At 38.0% G+C, this 23,593-nt stretch overlaps 1 pseudogene; it reads left to right on the top strand.

The window, feature by feature from the left end:
- Positions 1-1,652: 1,652 nt before the first annotated feature.
- On the top strand, positions 1,653-17,040 carry LOC117977574 (chromobox protein homolog 1-like; annotated as a pseudogene).
- The last annotated feature ends 6,553 nt before the right edge of the window (positions 17,041-23,593 follow it).

Below are 23,593 nucleotides of genomic sequence, written 5' to 3'. Positions count from 1 at the left end.
TCGGCACTGTTTCAAAGAAACCTATATTAGTTATTGCAAAACAGTAGACAATAATAAAAAAAAAAGTTGACCTTTTTGTGTTCCTTGAGCCCAGTCATCAAGGGCCCTTGTGACTGGGCCTCATACCAAACAACTTGTCACAAAAAGAGCTAGGGTCCTAGACTATGCTGAAGCTTCATGAGACCTCGTCTGTGCATATGGGAGTGTCCAACTCTGGAGCCCAGGCTGTTGCTTCCCAGTCTGGTGGTGAATCCTCCATAGTCTGGTGAGTGCGGTGTCTGACTCTGGAGCCCAGGCTGTTGCTTCCCAATCTGGTGGTGAATCCTCCATAGTTTGGTGAGTGTAAATGTGTATATATATATATATATATATATATATATATATATATATATATATGTATCTTTTCCCTTCTCCCCGACCATTGCAATTTGCTTATCATATCAATTTGCCTATATTAATTTGCTTATTATATCATTTGCTTATAATATTATTTGCGTATTATATCTGCATTGCCATTTACGTGAGATACAGCTTGTTTACTCTTAAAGGTACTGTGTGTGTGATTTTCTCCCCTTGTGCGTTTCCTGCACAGAACACCTGTGCAGAAGACAGATGAATCTTGGAGAATGACAGTGGATTATCGTAAGCTTAACAAAGTAGTGACTCCAATTGCAGCTGCTGTACCAGATGCAGCAGGTGGTTTCATTTCTTGAGCATATTAACACATCTCCTGGTACCTGGTATGCAGCCATTGACTTGGCAAATGCCTTTTTCTCCATTCTTGTCCACAAAGCCCACTAGAAGCAATTTACCTTCAACTGGCAAGGCCAGCAGTATACCTTTACTGTCTTACCTCAGGGGTATATCAACTATCTGGCTTTGTGTCATAATCTTATTTGGAGACAACTTGATTGCTTTTTGCTTCCACAAGATATCACACTGGTTCATTACATTATGACATTATGCTGATTGGATCCAGTGAGCAAGAAGTAGCAAACACACTGGACTTATTGGTGAGATATTTGCGTGCCAGAGGATGGGAAATAAATCTGACTAAAATCAAGGGACATTGTACCTCGGTGAAATTTCTAGGGGTCCAGTGGTGTGGGGCCTGTCAAGATATTCCTTCTAAGGTGAAGAATAAATTACTGCATTTTGTCCCTCCTACAACCAAGAAAAAGTCATAGTGCCTAGTGGATCTATTTGGATTTTGGAGGCAACATATTCCTCATTTGGGTGTGTTACTCTGGCCCATTTACTGAGTGACCCAACAGGCTGCAGTTTTGAGTGGGGTCCAGAACAAGAGAAGGCTCTGCAACAGGTCCAGGCTGCTGTGCAAGATGGTCTGCCACTTGGGCCATATGACCCAGCAGATCAAATGGTGCTTGAGGTGTCAGTGGCGGACAGGGATGCTATTTGGATCCTTTGGCAGGCTCCAATAAGTGAATCACAGCGGAGGCCTCTGGGATTTTAAAGAAAGGCCCTGTCAACTTCTTCAGATAACTACTCTCCTTTTGAGAGACAGCTCTTGGCCCGTTACTGGGCTTTGGTGGAAACTGAATGTTTGACTATGGGTCGTCAAGTCACCATGCGACCTGAACTGTCTGTCATGAACTGGGTGCTTTCTGGCCCATCTACATATAAAGTGCGCCATGCACAGCAGCATTCCATCATCAAATGAAAGTGGTATACACGTGATCGGGTTCGAGCAGGTCCTGAAGGCACAAGTAAGTTACATGAGGAAGTGGCTCAAATACCCATGGTCTGCACTCCTGTAACCCTGCCTTCTCTCCCCCAGCCTGCACCGATGGCCTCATGGGGACATCCCTATGATCAGTTGACAGAGGAAGACAAAAGACTAGGGCCTGTTTCACACATTGTTCTGCATGATATGCAGGCACTACCCTAAAGTGGACAACTGCAGCACTACAGCCCCTTTCTAGGGCATCCCTGAAGGACAGTGGTGAAGGGAAATCTTCCCAGTGGGAAGAACTTCGAGCAGTGCACCTGGTTGTGCACTTTGCATGGAAGGAGCGATGGCCAGATGTGCGATTATAGACTGATTCATGGGCTGTAGCCAGTGGTTTGGCTGGATGGTCAGGGACTTGGAAGGAGAATGATTGGAAAATGGGTGACAAAGAAATTTGGGGAAGAGGCATGTAAATGGACCACTCTGAATGGTCAAAAACATTGAAGATATTTGTATCCCATGTGGCTACTCACTAATGGGTGACCTCAGCAGCGGAGGATTTTAATAATAAAGTGGATAGGATGACCCGTTCTGTGGACACGACTCAGTCTCTTTCCCCAGCCACCCCTGCCATAGCCCAATGGGCCCATGGAAAAAGTGGCCATGGTGGCAGGGGTGGAGGTTACACATGGGCTCAGCAACATGCACTTCCACTCACCAAGGCTGACCTGGCTACAGCCACCACTGAGTGCCCAATTTGCCAGCAGCAGAGACCAACACTGAAACTTCTATATGGCAGCACCCCTCAGAGTGATTAGCCAGCTACCTGGTGGCAGGTTGATTATATTGGACTCTTCCATTGTGGAAAGGGCAGAGGTTTGTCCTCACTGGAATAGACACTTACTCCAGTTATGGGTTTGCCTATCCTGCATGAAATGCTTCTGCCAAGACTACCATCTGTGGACTCACGGAATGCCTTATCCATCGTCCTGTTACTCCACACAGCATTGCCTCTGACCAAGACACTCACTTTATGGCTAAAGAAGTGCAGCAGTGGGCTCCTGCTCATGAAATTCACTGGCCTTACCATGTTCCCCATCATGAGAATGGATTGGTGGAATGGTGGAATGGCCTTTTGAAGTCACAACTAGATGACAATACTTTCCAGGGCTGGGGCAAAGTTCTCCAGAAGGCTATGTATGCTCTGAATGAGCGTCCAATATATGGTACTGTTTCTCCCATAGCCAGGATTCACGGGTCCAAGAATCAAGGGATGGAAGTGGAAGTGGCACCACTCACCATCATTCCTAGTGATCTACTAGCAAAATTTTTGCTTCCTATTCCTGTGACATTACTTTCTGCTGGCCTAGAGGTCTTAGTTCCAGAGGGAGGAAGGCTGCCACCAGGAGACACAATGATTCCATTAAACTGGAAGCTAAGATTGCCACATGGACACTTTGGGCTCCTCCTGCCTTTAAGTCAACAGGCCAAGAAAGGAGTTAAAGTGTTGACTGGGGTGATTGACCGAGATTATCAAGATGAAACCAGTCTACTATTCCACAACGGAGGTAAAAAAGAGTACGCATGGAATGCAGGAGATTCATTAGGGTGTCTTTTAGTGTTACCATTCTGTGTGACTAAGGTCAATGGGAAACTACAACAAGCCCAATCCAACAGAACTACAAATGGCCCATATCCTTCAGGAATAAAGGCTTGGGTCACTCCACCAGGGGAAAAAAACATGACCTGCTGAGATGCTTGCTGAAGGAAAAGGGAATACAGAATGGGTAGTAGAAGAAGGTAGTCATCAATACCAGCTACGACAACGTGACCAGCTGCAGAAACGAGACTGTAATTGTCATGAGTATTTTCTCCTTCTTTTGTTAAAAACATGTTTGTGCATGTATACACTTGTACTAAAAAAATCATTTTACTTCCTTTTTCTTTATCATGTGACGTAAGATTTATTGACTTCATATAAGCATTTAAGTATTATTAACTTTATGTGATAGTAGTTGTGTTGGGGATTGGTGAGTTTCCAGTTGTACAAAGGATAGTTGTATTATGTTAGGCATAATTATGACATTATTGTCTTTATTTGAGGGTCTCAGGAGATGTGTATGGGTTCAAGTTGACAAGGGGTGGATTTGTGATGATTATACTGAGTTTCAACTTTATTTGATTGAAGGATACAAAATATTGACCCTGGGTGTATCTGTGAGGGTATTGCCAAAGGAGATTAAAATTTGAATCAGTGGGCTGGGAAAGGCAGACCCACCCATAATCTTCGTGGGTACCATCTAATCAGCTGCCAGTGTGGCTTGAAGTTAAAACAGGCAGAAACATGTGAAAAGACTAGACTAGCCTAGCCTCACAGCCTACATTTTTTTCCCATGCTGGATGCTTCCTGCCCTCAAACATCGGACTCCAAGTTCTTCAGTTTTGGGACTCCGACTGGCTCTCCTTGCTTCTTAGCTTCCAGATGGCCTATTGTGGGACCTTGTGATCATGTGAGTTAAGGCTTAATAAACTATATATATATATGTGTATATATATATATAAAACTATATATATATAAAACTGTGTGTGTTTGTGTACATATATATATATATATATATAATTAGTTCTGTCACTCTAGAGAACCCTGAGTAATACATGTGTTTCCAGCCTTTTAAAGAAATAAGGCAAATCATATTTATCACTTTTTTCTGTCATTACAACAAACTCAAACTGGCTTAACTCATGTGTCATGATAATGTAAATTAAAATTTGTAAAACCAAAGAGAATTTTTAGTAACATTGGTAATATTACTTAGTGTACTTACTTTTGTTTTACAAATTTACAGGTAACGTTGTATGCTTTTACCGTGTACAACATAGTTTTTAAGTAAATGTAAATTGTAGAATGATAAAATATATTCGATTAATGAATGATTTTATATTTTGACTATTGTGATAGTGCTGGGATAAACATGAGATGGCAGCTATTTACTTGACCCACTGATTTTAATTCCTTTCAATATATACCTAGTAGTGGGATTGCTGGACAATATGGCAGTTTTATTTTTAATTATTTGAGAGATGTTCATACTGTATGAGTCCTCTTTGCTCCACATTCTCATTAGTAGGTTTATACTGTCTATTTGATAATGATCATTATAACTGGGATGAGGTGATATTTAACTGAGGTTTTTATTTGAATTTCTCAGATGATCAGTGATGTTGAACATTTTTTTGACATACCTGTTCTTCATTTGTATGTCTTTTATTGAGAAATTTTTATTCAGATTTTTTTTTTCATTTTTACATCAGGTTATTTACTTGTTTGTTTTTTCCTGTTGAGTTATTTGAGTTCCTTGTATATTCTGGATATTAGTATATTGCTGGATAAATTGTTTGCAAACATTTTTTCTTATTTGGTAGGTTGTCTCTTCACTCTCTTGATTGGTTCTTTTGTTACACTGAAGCTTTTTATTTTGATATGGTTCCATTTGTCTATTTTTGCATTTGTTACCAGTGCTTTTGAGGTTTTATCAAAAAAAATTTGCCCATACAAAAGTCATAAAACATTTCCCCTATGTTTTCTTCTGGAAGTTTCATAGTTTTAGATCTTACATTTAAGTCTTTAATACATTCTGAGTTAATTTTTGTAGATTCTGAAATATAATGGTTTAATTTTATTCTTCTGTATGTAGATATCTAGTTTTCTCAACACCATTTGTTGAAGAGACTGTCCTTTCCCCATAACATGTTCTTGGCACCTTTGTCAAACATCAGTTGGTGTAAACTGTGTGAATTTATTTCTGGTCTTTCTATTCTTTTCCACTTGTCTATATGCCTTATTTTATGTCAATGCACTGCTCTTTGCTTTGCTGTATTTTTGCAGTATACTATGAAGTCAGGTTGTAGTATAAGGCCATTAACTTTTTTGGTTGTTATTAAAATTGATTTGGCTATTTAAGGACTTTTGTGGTTTCATATTAATTTCAGAAGATTGTTTTCTATTTCTATGAAGAATGGCATTGGTGTTTAGATAGGGATTCATTAAATCTGTAAATCTTTTTAGGTAGTGTGAACATTTTAACAATATTAGTTCTTCCAATGCATGAACATAAGGTAGACATTTATTTGTACATTTTTCAATTTTTTCATTAGTGTTGTAGAGTTTTAACTGCATCAATATTTAACCTACTTGGTTAAATTTATTCCTAGGCATTTTGCTTTATTGTATTTGTAAATTGGAAGAATTTATTGATTTATTTTCAGATAATTTGCTATCAGCATATAGAAATTCTACTAATTTTTGTATGTTGATTTTATAATCTGCAAATTTACTGAATTTATTTGTTGGTCTAACAGCTTTTCAGTGAAGTGTTTAGGATTTTGTATGCGTAAGGACATATCATAAGCAAACAATGATAATTTAATTCTTCTTTGCAATTTGAGTGCCTTTTTATGCTTGCCTAATTACTCTGCTTAGGACTTCTAGTATTATATTAAATAGAAGTATTGAAAGTGGAAATCCTTGCCTTGTTCCAGTTCTTAGAGGAAAGGATTTCAACTTTTCCCCATTCAATATGAAATTAGCTGTCAATTTGTTGTATATGGCCTTCACATTATGTTCATGTACATTTCTTCTACACATAATATGTTGAGTAATTTTTTATCATGAAGAAGGATGAATGTTGTCAAATGCTTTTTCTGCATCTATTGACATGATCATATAATTTTTGTCCTTTATTATTTTAATATGATGTATCATTTATTGATTCACACATGTTGGACATACATGCATTCCTGGAATAAATCTTACTTGATTATAGTGATGATCTTTTTATGTGTTGTTGAGTTTACTTTGTTATTTTTTAATTTTTAATTTTAGGTTTAGAAGTACATGAACTGGTTTCCTATATAGGTAAGTTCATGTCATGGGTGTTTCTTATAAGGATTATCACCCGAGTACCAAGTCTAGTACTCAATGTTTATTTTTCCTAATTCTCTCCCTCCTCCTTCAAGGAGACCCTAGTATCTGTTGCTCCCCTCTTTGGGTTATTGCATTCTCATTATTTGCCTCCCACTTATAATTGGGATCACATGGTATTTGCTTTTCTGTTTCTGGATTACTTTGCTAAAAATCATGGCCTCCAGTTCCATTCCTCTTCCTGCAAAGGAAATTATTTCATTCTTTTTATGGCTGCATAGTATTTCATGGTGTATATGTAACACCTTTTCTTTATCTGGTCTACAATAGATGGGCATTTAAGTTGATTCCATGTCTTTACTATTGTGAATAGTGCTGCAATGACAAATAATAGTTCTGGTTTTAGCTCTTTGAGAAATTGCCATGCTACTTTCTTTTTATTTTATTTTATTTATTTCTTTTTCAATTTTTTTATCTTATGCATTTTTAAATTATACTTTAAGTTCTAGGGTACATGTGCACAACGTGCAGGTTTGTTACACACGTATACATGTGCCATGTTGGTGTACTGCACCCATTAACTCGTCATTTACATTAGGTATATCTCCTAATGCTATCCCTCCCCCCTCCCACCACCCCATGACAGGCCCAAGTGTGTGATGTTCCCCTTCCTGTGTCCAAGTGTTCTCATTGTTCAATTCCCACCTATGAGTGAGAGCATGCAGTGTTTGGTTTTCTGTCCCTGTGATAGTTTGCTGAGAATGATGGTTTCCACCTTCATCCATGTCCCTACAAAGGACATGAACTCATCCTTTTTTATGGCTGCATAGTATTCCATGGTGTATACGTGCCATGCTGCTTCTACAGTGGCTGAACTAATTTACACTCCCACTAAGAGTGTATACACATTTCTGTTTCTCTGCAAACTCACTAGAATCTGTTTTTTTTTTGACTTTTTATTAATAGCCATTCTGATGAGATCGAGTGTGTTCAGGGTGGTATGGCCACTGACAGCACTAGATAGCTCATCAAGACAGAAAATCAACAAAGAAACAATGGATTTAAACTATACCCTAGAACAAATAGACTTAACAGATATTTACAGAACATTACACTCAACAGCTGTAGAATATACATTCTATTCAGCAGCACATGGAACATTCTCTAAGATAGACCGTATTGTGGGCCACAAAATAAGTCTCAATACATTTAAGAAAATTAAAATTAAAACTATACCAAGTACTCTTTCAGACATCAGTGGAATAAAACTGGAAATCAACTCCAAAGGAACACTCAAAACCATGCAAAAACATGAAAATTAAATAACCTGCTCCTGAATGATCATTGGGTTAATAATGAAATCAAGATGGAAATTTAAAAAATTCTTAGAACTGAATGATAATAGTGACACAACCAATCAAAAGCTCTGGGATACAGCAAAGGTTATGCAAAGAGGAAAGTTCATAGCCTTAAATGCCTACATTAAAAATTATGAAAGAGCACACATAGGCAATCTAAGGTACCACTCAAGGAACTAGATAAACAGGAACAAATCAAACCCAAACCCAGCAGAAGGAAAGAAATAACAAAGATCAGAGCAGAACTAAATGAAACTGGAATTTAAAAAATACAAAAAATAAATTTAAAAAAGCTGGTTCCTTGGAAAGATAAATGAAATTGATAGATCATTAGTGAGATTAACCAAGAAAAGAAGAGAGAAGACCCAAATAAGCTCAATTAGAAGTGAAAATGGAAATATTACAACTGATACCACATGAACACCTTTATGCATACAAACTAGAAAATATAGAAGATATGGATAAATCCTGGTAATACACAACCCTCCTAGATTAAACCAGGAAGAAATAGAATCTCTGAACAGACCAACAACAAGCAGTGAGATTGAAATGGTAATAAAAAAAGTGCCAACAAAAAAGTCCAGGACCAGACAGATTCACAGCTGAATTCTATCAGACATTCAAAGAAGAATTGGTACCAATTCTATTGACACTATTCCAAAAGATAAAGAGGAATTTCTTCCTAAATCATTCTATGAAGCCAGTGTCACCCTAATACCAAAACCAGGAAAAGACATAACAGAAAAAGAAAACTACAGATCAATATCCATGATGAACATAGATGCAAACATTCTCAACAAAATATAGCTAACCAAATCCAACAGCATATCAAAAAGATAATCCACCATGATCAAGTTGGTTTCATAACAGGGATGCAGGGATGGTTTAACATACACAAGTCAATAAATGTGATAAACCATATAAACAGAATTACAAACAAAAATCACATGATCATCTCAATAGATTAAAAAAATTTGACAAAATTCAGCATCTGTTTATAATTAAAAAGCTCGGCAAAATCAGCATAGAAGGGACATACTTAAAGGTAATATAACCCATCTATGACAAACCCACAGCCAACATTATACTGAACAAGGAAAAGTTGAAAGCATTCCCCCTGAGAATTGGATCAAGACAAGGATACCCACTTTCACCACTTCTATTCAACAGAGTACTGGAAATCCTAGCCAGAGCAGTCAGACAAGAGAAAGAAATAAAGGGCATCCAAATCAGTAAAGAGGAAGTCAACCTGTCACTGTTTGCTGATGATATGATCATACACCTAGAAAACCCGAAGACTCATCCAAAAAACTCCAAGAACTGATAAATGAATTTAGCAAAATTTCTGGATGCAAAATTAATGTACACAAATCAGTAGTACTGCTATACAGCAACAGCTACCAAGCTGAGAATAAAATCAAGAACTCAATCCATTTTACAATAGCTGCAAAAAAAGAAAAGAAAAGAAAATACTTAGAAATATACCTAACCCAGGAGGTGAAAGATCTCTACAAGGAAAACTCTAAAACCCTGCTGAAAGAAATCATAGAGAATGCAAACAAATGAAAACACATCCCATGCTCATGGATGGGAGGAATCAATATTGTGAAAATAACCATACTTCCAAAAGCAGTCTACAAATTCAATTCAACTCCCATCAAAATACGACCATCATTCTTCACAGAACTAGAAAACTCAGTCCTAAAATTCATATGGAACCAAAACTAGCCAAAGCAAGACAAAGAAAAAAAAATCTGGAGGCATCACATTATGATTCAAATTATAGTACAAATCTGTAGTCACCAAAACAGCATGGTACTGCTAGAAAAATAGGCAGATGTGGCCGGGTGCGGTGGCTCGTGCCTGTAATCCCAGCACTTTGGGAGGCTGAGGCGGGAGGATCACAAGGTCAGGAGATCAAGACCATCCTGGCTAACACGGTGAAACCCCGTCTCTACTGAAAAATACAAAAAATTAGCGGGGCGTCGTGGCAGGCGCCTGTAGTCCCAAGCTACCCCGGAGGCTGAGGCAGGAGAATGGCGTGAACCCGGGAGGCAGAGCTTGCAGTGAGCTGAGATCGCGCCACTGCACTCCAACCTGGGCGACAGAGCAAGACTCCGTCTCAAAAAAAAAAAAAAAAAAAAAAAATGCAGGTGCACCAATGGACTAAAATAGAAAACCCAGAAATATAGCCAAATATATACAAATATATACAGCCAACAGATCTTTGACAAAGCAAACAAAAACAAAAACATAAAGTGAGAAAGGACACCCTATTCGACAAATGGTGCTGGTATAATTGGCAACTCTCATGTAGAAAAATAAAACTGGATCCTCCTCTGTCACCTTATTAAAAAAATCAACTCAAGATGGATCAAAGACTTAAATGTAAGACCTAAAACCATAAAAATTCTAGAAGATAACATTGAAAAAACTCTTCTAGACATTGGGTTAGGCAAAGACTTCATGACCAAGTACACCAAAGCAATTGCAATGCAAACATAAATAGATGGGACTTAATTAAACTAAAAAGCTTCTGCACAGCTAAAGAAATCATCAGTAAAGTACACAGACAACCCCCAGAGTGGAGAAAATCTTTGCAAACTATGCATCTGACAAAGGATGAACATCCAGAATCTATAAGGAATTCAAACAAATCAGCAAGAAAAAAAATTATGTCATCAAAAAGTGTGCTAAGGACATAAATAGACAATTCTCAAAAGAGGATATACAAATGGCCAACAAACATATTCAAAAAATGCTCAACATCACTGATTATCAGGGAAATGCAAATCAAAACCATAATGCCATACCACCTAATTCCTACAAGAATGGGCATATTAAAAAAAAATTAGATGTTGACATGGATGTCATGAAAAGGGAACACTTTTACACTGCTGGTGGGAATGTAAACTAGTAAAACCGCTGTGGAAAACAGTGTGAAGTTTCCTTAAAGAATTAAAAGTAGATCTACCATTTGATCCAGCAATCCCACTCCTGGGTATCTATCCAGAGGAAAAGAAGTCACTTTTCAAAAAAGATACTTTCACATGCATGTTTATTGCAGCACATTTCTAAATTGTAAAAATATGGAACCAATCCAAATGCCCATCAATCAATGAGTAAATAAAGAAAATGTGGTATATATATGTATATATGTGTGTGTATATATATGTATATATGTGTGTGTGTGCATATATATATATGCCGTGGAATACTACTCAGCCATAAAAAGAATGAAATAATGGCATTAGCAGCAATTTGGAGACCATTATTCTCAGTGAAGTAGCTCAGGAATGGAGAACCAAACATTGTTCTCATTCATAAGTGGGAGCTAAGCTATGAGGGCACAAAGCCATAAGAATGATACAATGGTCTTTGGGGACTCAGGGAAAAGGGTGGGAGGGGATGAAGGATAAAAGACTACACATTGGGTACAATGTTCACTACTCAGGTGATGGGTGCACCAAAATCTCAGAAATCGCCAGTAAATAACTTATTCTTGTATCCAAACACCACCTGTTTCCCCAAAACTATTGAGATTAAAAATAAATAAGTAAAATTACATTAACTGGCCTTCCAGTGGTACACACAAAAAATAGCCATTCTGACTAGTGTGAGATGGCATCTCATTGTGGTTTTCATATTTGTTTCTCTAATGATTAGTGATATTGAACTTTTTTTTCACATGCTTGTTGGTCACATGTATGTCCTTTTTGAAAACTGTTCATGGCTTTTGACCATTTTTTTAATGGGGTTCTGTGTTTTTTTTCTTGTAAACATATTTGTTTCCTATGGATGCTGAATATTAGAACTTTGTCAGATGCATAGTTTGCAAATGTTTTATCTGATTCTGTATGTTGTCTCTTTACTGATACTCTTCTCTGAAGAAGCCCTTTACTTAAAATAGATCCCATTTTTCTGCTTTTGGTGCAATTGGTGTCTTAGTCATGAAATATTTGCTAGTGCCTATGTCCAGAATAGTATTGCCTAGGTTGCATCCCAAAGTTTTTATCCTTTTGGATTTTACATGTAAGTCTTTTATCCATCTTGAGTTTAATTTTGTATATGGTGTAAGGAAGGGGCCAAGTTTCAATTTTCTGCATATGGCTAACCAGTCATCCCAGCACCATTTATTGAATAGAGAGTCATTTCCCCATTGCTTCTTTTTCTCATCTTTGTCAAAGATCAGGTGGTTGCAGGTGTGGTCTTATTTTTTGGCTCTCTGTTCTGCTTCGTTGGTCTATGTGTCTGTTTCTGTACCAGTACCATGCTGTTTTGGCTAGTGTAGCCCCCTAGTATAGTTTGAAGTTAGGTAACGTGATACTTCCAGCTTTGTTCTATTTGCTTAAGATTGCCTTGGCTACTTGAGCATTTTGGGTTCCATATGAATTTTAAAATAGTTTTTTTCTAGTTCTGTGAAGAATGTCACTTATAGTTTGATAGGGATAGCATTGAATCTGTAAATAGCACTGGGCAGTTTGGCCATTTTAATATTGATTCTTCCTATCCATGAGCATGAAAATTTTCCATTTGCTTGTGTCATCTCTGATTTCTTTATAGAAGGCAGAAAAAAGAGTGAAGCTAGCATATCTGGTGAAAGAAATATCTAAGTAGCAAAGCATTCAGTCTGCTGTATGGCTACTTTTAACTGCTTATATAAAATAAGAGAGGAAAAAGATAATATAAAAACAGAATTTATAATTTTAAAAGAAAGCATAGTAGAAAGAATTAGAAAATTTGCAGCCTAGTCATATGGTGTAGAGTGAAAGAGCATTTTTAGTAGAGGAAACCAAGAGTGTGACCAAGTGAACTATTGATAAGATTAGTATGGATAGAATAAAGCCAGGGGCTATTCATCAGAATAGTGGGAGAAAACCCTAAGATATTTCAGAGATATTTGATGTGGCCCCTCCCATCACAGGCCCAGAGCTCTAGGAGGGCAGAATTTATTTAGGGGATGGGTCCCTGCTTTAATTGCCTCAGGTGTCTGCTCCCAGCATTTCAGAAATGCAGCAGTGTTCAGCCACCTCAGCTATGGCTCAAATGGCCTCAGGTGGTTTGGCCTGCTACTCTGAAAGGTGCAAGTCATAAACTTTGGCAGCATCTATGTGGTGCTAATACTGAAGATATGCAGAATGCAAAAACTGTCGGAGGATGGATTTCTTCATTTTGATTTCAAAGGTTGTCACAGACAGCCTGAGGAGCAAGGAAGAGATGTCACAAAAGAAAAGACACCAAAGAGAGCCTTCACCAAGGCAATGCCTAGGGGATCCATGGGAGCAAGGCCATTGCAGGGAGTCCCCACTAGGATAATGCCTAATGGAGTCTTGGGAGCAGCACCACCACAAAGATCCCAGAATTACAGAGCTATTAATGTGCAAAGCCAACTCAGGAAGGCTTAATTGTGGGGTGAATCCAGCAATGTGGTGTGTGTGGGGCTTCCTTAAGGCCTTGAGGTCACAACACCCACACCAGTGTGCACAGGATGTATGTGTGCAGTCAAAGGAGATTATTCTTTGGCTTTAAGACTGAATGTGTTTTTTCCTGTTGGGGTTTGGACTTACTTGAGACTTGTAATTATTTTCATTTTGCCCATTTTCCTTTTTGGAATAGGAATATCTGTCATATGTCTGTCCAACCATTTTATTTTTGAAATAGATAACTTGTTTAATTTCACAGGCTAACAGCTGGAAGAAATTTGCCTCAAGATGAATTGTGAATTGAGTCTCATTCATATCTGATTCAGATGAGACTCTGAGCTTAGGACTTTTGAGTTGGTGCTAGAAAGAGTTAAGACTTTGGGGCTATTGATGTAGAATGAGTGTATTTTGCATGTGAGAAGGACATAAATATTGAGGGGTGGGTTAGAACGCAATGGCTGAAATGTGTCTCAAATATCCTGTGATGGAAACTTAACCCTCAAATTCATATATTGATTGGAGGTAGATCCTTTGGGAAGTAATTAGTATTAAATACAGTTGTCAGGGTGAGGCCTTCATGATGGAACTGGTGCCTTTTTGAGAACAGAAAGAGAAACTGAACTGACATGGACATTCTTGCTCTCTTTCCATGTGGTGCCTTTCACCATATCACAACACAGCTGGAAGGCCCTCACCAGATATCAACACCATGGCTCTTGGAGTTCCCAGCCTCCAGAACCATAAGCTAAATGAACTTATTTTCTTTATAAATTACCAAGTCATAGGTATTCAGTTATAGCATAGAAAATGGACTAAGACAGGTTCGGCTGAGGGGAGGGCCATTGGCTGGGGCCTGCGGTATGCCGCTTCAGTGAGGGACTCCACTGTGGCCACCCGGCTTGCTGCCTTCCGGGGCGCCACTCCCCCAGGTGACTCGACGTGACACGCCAGTAGCACAGCACTGATTCCTCTCGGGCTCTTGGGCGCTGCTCTGAGCAGCGTCACCCTTTACACCAGAAAGCTGGCGGGCACTATGGGGAAAAAAACTAAACAAGAAGAAAGTGGAGGAAGTGCTAGAAGAGGAGGAAAAGGAATATGTGGTGGAAAAATTTCTCGACCGTGGAGTGGTAAAGGGCAAAGTGGAGTACCTCCTAAAGTGGAAGGGATTCTCAGATGAGGATAACACATGGGAGCCAGAAGAGAACCTGGATTGCCTCGACCTCATTGCTGAGTTTCTGCAGTCACAGAAAACAGCACGTGAGACAGATAAATCAGAGGCAGGCAAGCACAAAGCTGATTCTGATTCTGAAGATAAGGGAGAGGAGAGCAAACCAAAGGAGAAGAAAGAAGAGTCAGAAAAGCCACGAGGCTTTGCTCGAAGTTTGGAGCCAGAGTGGATTATTGGAGCTACAGACTCCAGTGGAGAGGTCATGTTCCTGATGAAATGGAAAAACTGATAAGGCTGACCTGGTCCCTGCCAAGGAAGCCAGTGTCAAGTGCCCACAGGTTGTCATATCCTTCTATGACGAAAGGCTGACATGGCATTCCTAACCCTCGGAGGATGATGACAAAAAAGATGACAAGAATGAACGCTCTTGAGTACCAGCCCCTGTCACATCCGACTGTGGGTTTCAAGTGGGAAGGGAAGGAGTTTGACTTGTCTTGACACCATAGAGGTGGCTTGAGAAGATGTCCTTTGAAGAGCCAGTATAGTTTCTGTGCCCTGGAGCAGCCCAAGTGCTTTAAAGCCGTTTCAAGCTGTATAGTTTGCACACCCATCCCAGTGGAGGGGAAAGGGGATAAGTGTTTCAAGGCAACCTTTTCTGCACTTTGCTGTAAAAAGCAAAGGGCCTTCTATGAAGGACAAAACTTGCAGAATTGGGTGTGTGGGAGAGCAAAAAAATACTGTAGATCTTCAAAGAGCATCTCCACAACACACAGCCTTCTTCCCAATAGCGTTAACTCTGCATTTTTACAGCGTAGCATGTGTGTAGTTTTTGGCTATTACTGGTGTATTATTTGGGGGAGGGAGGGATGGGGAGGGGAGAAAGGGAGATGGGTAGTATCATTAGATTAACATTTGGGGCCTGATAGGGGAAATGGTGAAGCAATGGAAAAGAACAGACAACTAATGATTTGCTTCTATGTCCAGAATATTTTACCTTTAAAAAAAGTGTCATTGGCACCATAAATAAGGACTGTGAGAGACTGTTTAAAAGCTGTGAATGTCTGAAACCTATAAGCCAAGGTGTTCCCTGCCTAAACTTATTGCTGTTCCCACAAAGGACTAAGCCTGTTCATAAGTTACCAAAGTTGCCATTTTGGAGATGGAAATTGACAAGGAGGGAAGGTCTTTTATTGGAGAGTATACAGTACAAGCAGATCATTCTGTCTTAGAGGTGCTAATTCCTGAAATTAGAAGACCCTTTCTTTTCCAGTAACGAAGTTATAAATATCAGCTTGTTCATCCAAGACACTGGCTGAGGTGTTAGGGAAGAGGAAGAGGGTGGTAGAGGAGATAAGACAGTAGGGAAAGACAAGGGCCCATGCTTTTAGTGGGGAAAACTCTTGGAGCCATTTTTAGTGGGGAGAACTCTTGGAGCCATTCTCTTTTTTGAGCTTTGAACACTGAAACCATTGTTGGCAGGTTTCAGTCACTGACAGCACAAGTTTCACCGAATTGATCCAAGAGTTTAGTGATTTCAAAAGCCTTGGTCTCAGAAGATTAAACTTTCATATTGGGCAGTGGTTCCCTTTAAAACACACACACACACACACACACACACACACACACACACAGACACACACAAAACAATTTTTTAAGAAGTCCTAAGAAGTAACATACCCAAAATGCTCTGTCTTGAGTCGTGAGATCCATCAGTTCTTGATATTGTCTAGACTTGCATCTAGAGCTACATTGTAAAATTCTTTTAGGCATGTGTTAGATTTCTGTGTAAACTTTGTTTAAATGTAAACTTCATACTACACTGTCAGTTTTTGTCTTAACAAAACTATAGATTTATAATCCCTGAAAAGAAAAGAAAATGGACTAAGACAACCATTTAATATAATACTTCATGTGTTGTTTACTAATGTCTTTTATCAAGTAGAGAGTCTTTCCTGATATTCCAAGCTTGCTAAGAGATTTTATAATGAATGGGTACTGTATTTTGTCTTATGTCTTCTCCGCATCTATTAAGATGCTCATTTAATATTTTTGCTGTGTAGTATTAAGGTGTCGTGTTTTATTAATTAAATTTGAGGCAATTAATGCAACCATGCATTACTATAATTAATATAACTTGACAATGATGTATTATTTTCTGTATATGCTATTTAAATCCCTTTATATACTGATGTGTTATTTTCTTTACACACTGTTGTATTTTGTTAAAGATTGTTGCATCTCTATTAATGAAGGATATTGAAGTGTAGTTCTTCTTTGACATGCCTTAGTCTGGCTTTGGTGTCAGGATGATATTGGCCTCATAAAAAGAGTTGAGAAATATTCTGTACTCATGTATTTTTGAAAAAAGTTTGTTGAGTAATGGAATTGTTTCTTTACATATTTCATAAAAGTCACCAGTGAAAACATATAGTCTTTGACTTTTCTTTGGGCTGAGATTTTTAATATCTAGAAAAATGTCTTTTTATCTCTGTTATTTATTATAATAATAATATTATTATTATTATTATTTATAATATTATTTTATATTAATTCCTGAGTCATTTGGGGTACAGTAGTAATTTTGTAGAAGTTAGCCTATTTTCAAAGTTGTTTAGTTTATTGGCATAAAGTTGCCCATAGTATTTATTGCCTCACACTTTTAATTTCCAAAGGGCCCATGGTAATATCTCCTTTGATTTCTAACTTTTATAATTTCTTTATTTTTCTTCTTAGTCTAGCTAAAGTATTGTCAATTTTGTAGATATTTTCAAAGAGCCTACTTTAAGTTCAATCAATTTCAATGTTTCTATGATCTCTATTTAATAATTTTTTGGAGTAATTTATGTAATTTTCTTTTTTTTTTTGCTTGTTTTTTGTTGGTTTCCTCTTTTTTCCATAATTTTTATGTTAATGCTTAGATTTTTTTATTTCATTTTAAAAAATAATTTTAACTTTTATGTAGGATACAGGGGCTACACATAAAGGTTTGTGACATAGGGTATATTGTACTCAGGTAGTGAGCATAGTACACAATAGGTAGTTTTTCAACCCACATCCCCTTTCCTCTATCCCACTTCTAGTAGTATACAATGTCTATTTTTCCCATGTTTATGTACATGTGTGCTTTATCTGTAACTTTCACTTATAAATGAGAACATGTAGTGTTTAGTTTTCTGCACCTGTGTTAGTTTGCTTATGCCTTCCACCTCCATCCATGTTGCTGCTAATGACATGATTTCATTTGTTGTTACTGATGCATAATATTCCATGGTGCATATGTACCACATTTGCTTTATTCAATTGACCACTGATGGACACCTAGGTTCATCCCATGTCTCTGCTATTGTGAATAGTGTAGCAATGAAGGTACAAGTACACGTGTCCTTTTGGTATAATGATCTATTTTTCTTTGGGTATGTACTTAGTAATGGAATTTCTGGATCAAATGGTAATTCTGTTTTAATTTTCTTGAGGAATCTCCAAACTGCTATCCAAAGTGGCTGAACTAATTTACATTATCACGAACAGTGTATAAGCATTTCATTTCATATCCAGCTTCATGAACATCTTGTTGCTTTTTAACTTTTTCTAATGGCCATTTTGACTGGTGTGAGACGGTGTCTCATTTTGGTTTTCATTTGCATTTCTCTGATGATTAGTGATGTTGAGAATTTTTTGATAAGTTTTTGGCTGCTTGTATGTCTTCTTTTGAGAAGTGTCTGTTCATGTCAATTTCAATTTTTAATGAGGTTGTTTGTTTTTTCTTGTTGATTTGTCATCTATAGATTCTGGACAATAGGCCTTTGTAGGAATGCATAGTTTGTGAATATTTTCTTTCATTCTCTATGTTGTCTATTTACTCTGTGGATAGTTTCCTTTGCTGTGTAGCTCTTTATTTTAATTAGTTCTCACTTGTCTATTTTCTGTTTCTGATGCAATTGCTTTTGGGGGCTTGGGCAAAAATTTTTTGTCAAAGCCAATTTTATTTTTTAATTTTAACTTTTATTTTAAATATAGGGAGTACAGGTGCAGGTTGTTACATGGGTATATTGTGTAATAGCATCTATTTTTTAGTCAGTTTTATAGAATCTGCAAATTTTTCTAGTTTTTTTCATCAACTTTTATTTTAAGTTCCAGGATACATGACCATGGTGGTCTGCTGCACAGATCAACTCATCACCTAGGTATTAAGCCCAGCACCCACTAGCTATTCTTCATGATGCAATTCATCTCCCCAACACCCAACAGGCCCCAGTGTGTGTTGTTCCCCCTATATGTTCATGTGTTCTCATCATTCAGCTCCCACTTACAAGTGAGAACATGTGGTGTGTGGTTTTCTGTTCCTGGATTAGTTTGCTGAGGATAACAACTTCCAGCTCCATCCATGTCCCTGCAAAGGACATGATTTCATTACTTTTTATGGCTACATAGTATTCCATGGTGTATATGTACCACATGTTCTTTATCCAGTCTATCATTGATGGACATTTGGGTTGAGTCCATGTCTTTGCTATTGGGAATAGTGCTGCAATGAACATACACATGCATGTATCTTTATAATAGAATGATTTATATTCCTTTAGGTATATACTCAGTAATGGATTGCTGGGTCAAATGGTATTTCTGCTTCCTTATCTGTCTTCAATAATGGTTGAAATAATTCATACTGTCACCAGCAGTGTAAAAGCATTACTTTTTCCCTGCAGCCTCACCAGCATCTGTGGTTTCTTGACTTTTTAATAACTACCATTCTGACTGGCAGGAGGTAGTATCTCATTGTGGTTTTGAATGGCATTTCTCTAATGATCTGTGATGTTGAACTTTTTTTTCATGTTTGTTGGCCACATGAACATCTTCTTTTGAGAAGCGTCTGCTCATATCCTTAGCCCACTATTTAACGGGGTTGTTTTTTTCTTGTAAATTTGTTTATGTTCCTCTTAGACTCTGGATATTAGACCTTTGTCAGATGCATAGATTGCAAAAATTCTCTCTCATTTTGTATGTTGTCTGTTCATGCTGATGATAGTTTCTTTTGCTGTGCAGAAGCTCTTTCATTTATTTAGATCCCATTTGTCAAATTTTTCTTTTGTTGCAATTGCTTTTGGTGTTTTTGTCATGAAATCTTGAATGGTATTACCTAGATTTTATTCTGGAGTTTTTATTGTTTTTGGTTTTACATTTAAGGCTTTAATCTATCTTGAGTTAATTTTTGTATATGGTGTAAAAAAGGGGTCCAGTTTCAATTTTCTGCCAATGACTAGTTCTTCAAGCACAATTTATTAAATAGAGAATGGTTTCCTCATTGGTTGTTTTTGTCAGGTTTGCACAAGATCAGATGGTTGTAGGTGTGCAGTCTTATTTCTGAGTTCTCTGTTTCGTTCCATTGGTCTATGTGTCTGTTCTTGTACCAGTACCATGCTGTTTTGGTTACTGTAGCCTTGTAGTATAGTTTGAAGTCAGGTAGTGTGATACCCTCAGCTTTGTGCTTTTTTAAAGCCAGTGTTAAGAAGGGTATTTCCTAGGGTGTTTTCTAGCAATTTTGTAGTTTGAGGTCTTACATTTAGATTTTTGAACCATTTTGAATTAATTTTTTGTATATGATAAAAAGTAGGGCCCAATTTCTATCTCCCACCTGTGGCTAACCAGTTATCCCAGAACTATTTACTGACAATTTTTTTTCCTCACTGCTAGTTGTTATGATGTTGTCAGTGAACAGATGATTGCTAGTGTGTGGTTTTATTTCTGAGGTTTCTATTGCCTTCCATTGGTCTATGTGTCTGATTTTGTACTAATACCATGCTGTTTGGGTTATAATAGCTTTGCAGTGTAGTTTGAAGTTGGGTAGTTTGGTTCCTCCAACTTTGTTCTTTTTACTTGGGATGGCTTTGGCTGTTCAAGCCCTTTTTTGTTCCTTGTAACTTTTAGAATCTTTTTTTTCCTACTTCTATAAAGAATGATGTTGATAGTTTGATAAGAATAGCACAGAATCTGTAAATTGCTTTGGTCAGTATTGCCATTTTATTAATATTTATTCTTCCAATCCATTGACATGGAATTTTTTTCAATGTATTTGTGTCATCTCTGATTTGTTTCAGCAGTGTTTTGTAGTTCTCTTCGTAGAGATCTTTCACCTTCTTGGTTAGCTATATACGTAAGTATTTAATTATTCTTTGTAGCTATTGTAAATAAAAAGGTGTTTTTTATTTAGCTCTCAGCCTAGACATTATTGGTGTATAGAAGTGCTACTGATTTTTCTACACTGATTTTTTAAATCCCAAAACCTCACTAAAATCACTTATCAGTTCTACTAGGCTTTTGACAGAGCCTTGGGGCTTTTTCAGATACAGAATTATATTGTCAAGCAAGAGAGATACTTTGACTTCTTCTTTTACTACTTGGATGTCTTTTCTTTCCTCTTGCCTGATTGCTCTGGCTAGGATTTCAGTACTGTGTTGAATAGAAATCATGAGTGGGGCCATCCGTGTCTTGTTCCAGTTTTCAAGGGAAATGAATGGTTCCAGCTTTTGACCATTAAGTATGATTTTTGCTGTGGGTTTTTCATAGGTGAATCTTATTATTTTGAGGTATCTTCTTTCAATGCCTAGTCTACTGAGGCTTTTTATTATTGGGTGAAGTTAGACTTTATCAAAAGCTTCTCCTCCATCTTCTGAGACAATCATTTGGTTTTTGTTTTAATTCCATTTATGTAGTGAACTGAATTTATTGGTTTGCATGTGTTGAACCAGCCTTCCATCCCAAAATAAGGCCTACTTGATTATGGTGAATTAACTTTAATGTGCTCCTAAATTCAGTTTGTCACTCTTTTTTTTTTTTTTTTTTTTTTTTTAGAAATTTCATGTCTATATTTATCAGTGATGTTAACCTGAAGATTTCTTTTTCCACTGTGTTTTCCCCTGATCTTGATATTAAGTTGATGCTGGCTTCATAGAATGAGTTAAGGAGGAGTCCCTCCTCCTCAAGATTTTGGAATAGTTTCAGTACAATTAGCATCATTTGTTTGTACTGCTCTTAGAATTCAGCTGTGAATCCATCTGGTCCAGGGTTTTATTTGATTGGTAGGTTTTTTTGGTCCTGATTCTATTTCAGAGCTCTATATTGGTCTATTAAGACTCTCTACATCTTCCTGATTCAATATTGGAAGATTGTGTGCTGTCAGAAATTTGTGCATTTCCTCCACATTGCTTAATTTGTGTGCACAGAGTTCTTCATAATATTCTCTGAAAATCTTTTGTACTTCTCTGTGACAGGTTGTAATGTCATCTTTGTCATTTCTGATTGTACTTATGTGAATCTTCTCCTTTTTCTCTGTTGCTCTAGGCAGTGGTATATGATCTTTTTTTTTCTTTTTATAAGAACCAACTCTTGATTTCTTTGATTTTTGTATTTGTTTTTGCATCTCAATTGCATTCAGTTCTCTAATTTTGGTTATTTTCTACTTTTAGCTTTTGGTTTTTAAAAATTCCTATAGGTGCTGGAGCCAAGATGGCCAAATAGGAACAACTCCAGTCTACAGCTCCCAACATGAGTGACACAGAATGCGGGTAGTTTCTGCATTTCCAACTGAAGTGCCAGGTTCATCTCACTGGGGAGTGTCAGACAGTGGGTGCAGGACAGTGCGTGCAGCACACGAAGCATTACTGAAGCAGGAAGAGGCATTGCCTCACCCGGGAAGCCCAAGAGGTCAGGGAATTCCCTTTCCTAGTCAAAGAAAGCGGTGACAGATGGCACCTGGAAAATTGGGTCACTCCCACCCTAATACTGCACTTTTCAAATGTTTGTACCAAATGGCACACCAGGAGATTATATCCCATGCATGGCTCAGAGGGCCCTATGCCCATGGAGCCTCACTCATTGCTAGCACAGCAGTCTGAGATCAAACTGCAAGGCAGCAGCAAAGCAGGGTGAGGGGCGCCCACCATTGCTGAGGCTTGAGTAGGTAAACAAAGCGGCCAGGAAGCTCGAACTGGGTGGAGACCACCGCAGCTCAAGGAGGCCCGACTGCCTCCGTAGATTCCACCTCTGGGGACAGGGCATAGCCAAACAAAAGGCAGCAGAAACCTCTGCAGACTTAAATGTCCTTGTCTGACAGCATTGAAGAGAGTAGTGGTTCTCCCAGCATGCAGCTTGAGATCTGAGAACAGACAGACTGCCTCCTCAAGTGGGTCCCTGACCCCTGAGTAGCCTAACTGGGAGGCACCTCCCAGTAAGGGGCAGACTGACAACTCACATGGCTGGGTATTCCTCTGAGACAAAACTTCCAGAGGAACGATCAAGCAGCAACATTTGCTGTTCACCAATATCTGCTGTTCTGCAGCCTCCGCTGCTGATATCCAGGCAAACAGGGTCTGGAGTGGACCTCCAGCAAACTCCAACAGACCTGCAGCTGAGGGTCCTGACTGTTAGAAGGAAAACTAACAAACAGAAAGGAAATCCACACCAAAACCCCATCTGTATGTCACCATCATCAAAGACCAAAGGTAGATAAAACCACAAAGATGGGGAAAAAACAGAGCAGAAAAACTGGAAATTCTAAAAATCAGAGCCCCTCTCCTACTCCAAAGGAATGCAGCTCCTCACCAGCAACGGAACAAAGCTAGATGGAGAAAGACTTTGACAAGTGGAGAGAAGAATGCTTCAGATGATCAAACTACTCCAAGCTAAAGGAGGAAGTTCAAACCCATGGCAAAGAAGTTAAAAAACTTGAAAAAATATTAGATGAACAGCTAATTAGAATAACCAATGCAGAGAAGTCGTTAAAGGACCTGATGGAGCTGAAAACCACAGCATGAGAACTACATGATGAATGCACAAGCCTGAGTGCTGATTCAATCAACTGGAAGAAAGGGTATCAGTGATGGAAGATGGAATGAATGAAATGAAGTGAGAAGTTTAGAGAAAAAAGAATAAAAAGAAATGAAGAAAGCCTCCACGAAATCTGGGATTACATGAAAAGACCAAATCTATGTCTGATTGGTGTACCTGAAAGTGACAGGGAGAATGGAACCAAGTTGG

This window comes from Pan paniscus, chromosome X (assembly GCF_029289425.2).
Source record: "Pan paniscus chromosome X, NHGRI_mPanPan1-v2.0_pri, whole genome shotgun sequence".
NCBI classification, from domain to species: domain Eukaryota; kingdom Metazoa; phylum Chordata; class Mammalia; order Primates; family Hominidae; genus Pan; species Pan paniscus.
Note: the sequence above shows the minus strand (reverse complement) of the source record. Positions and strands in the feature narration are given on the sequence as shown.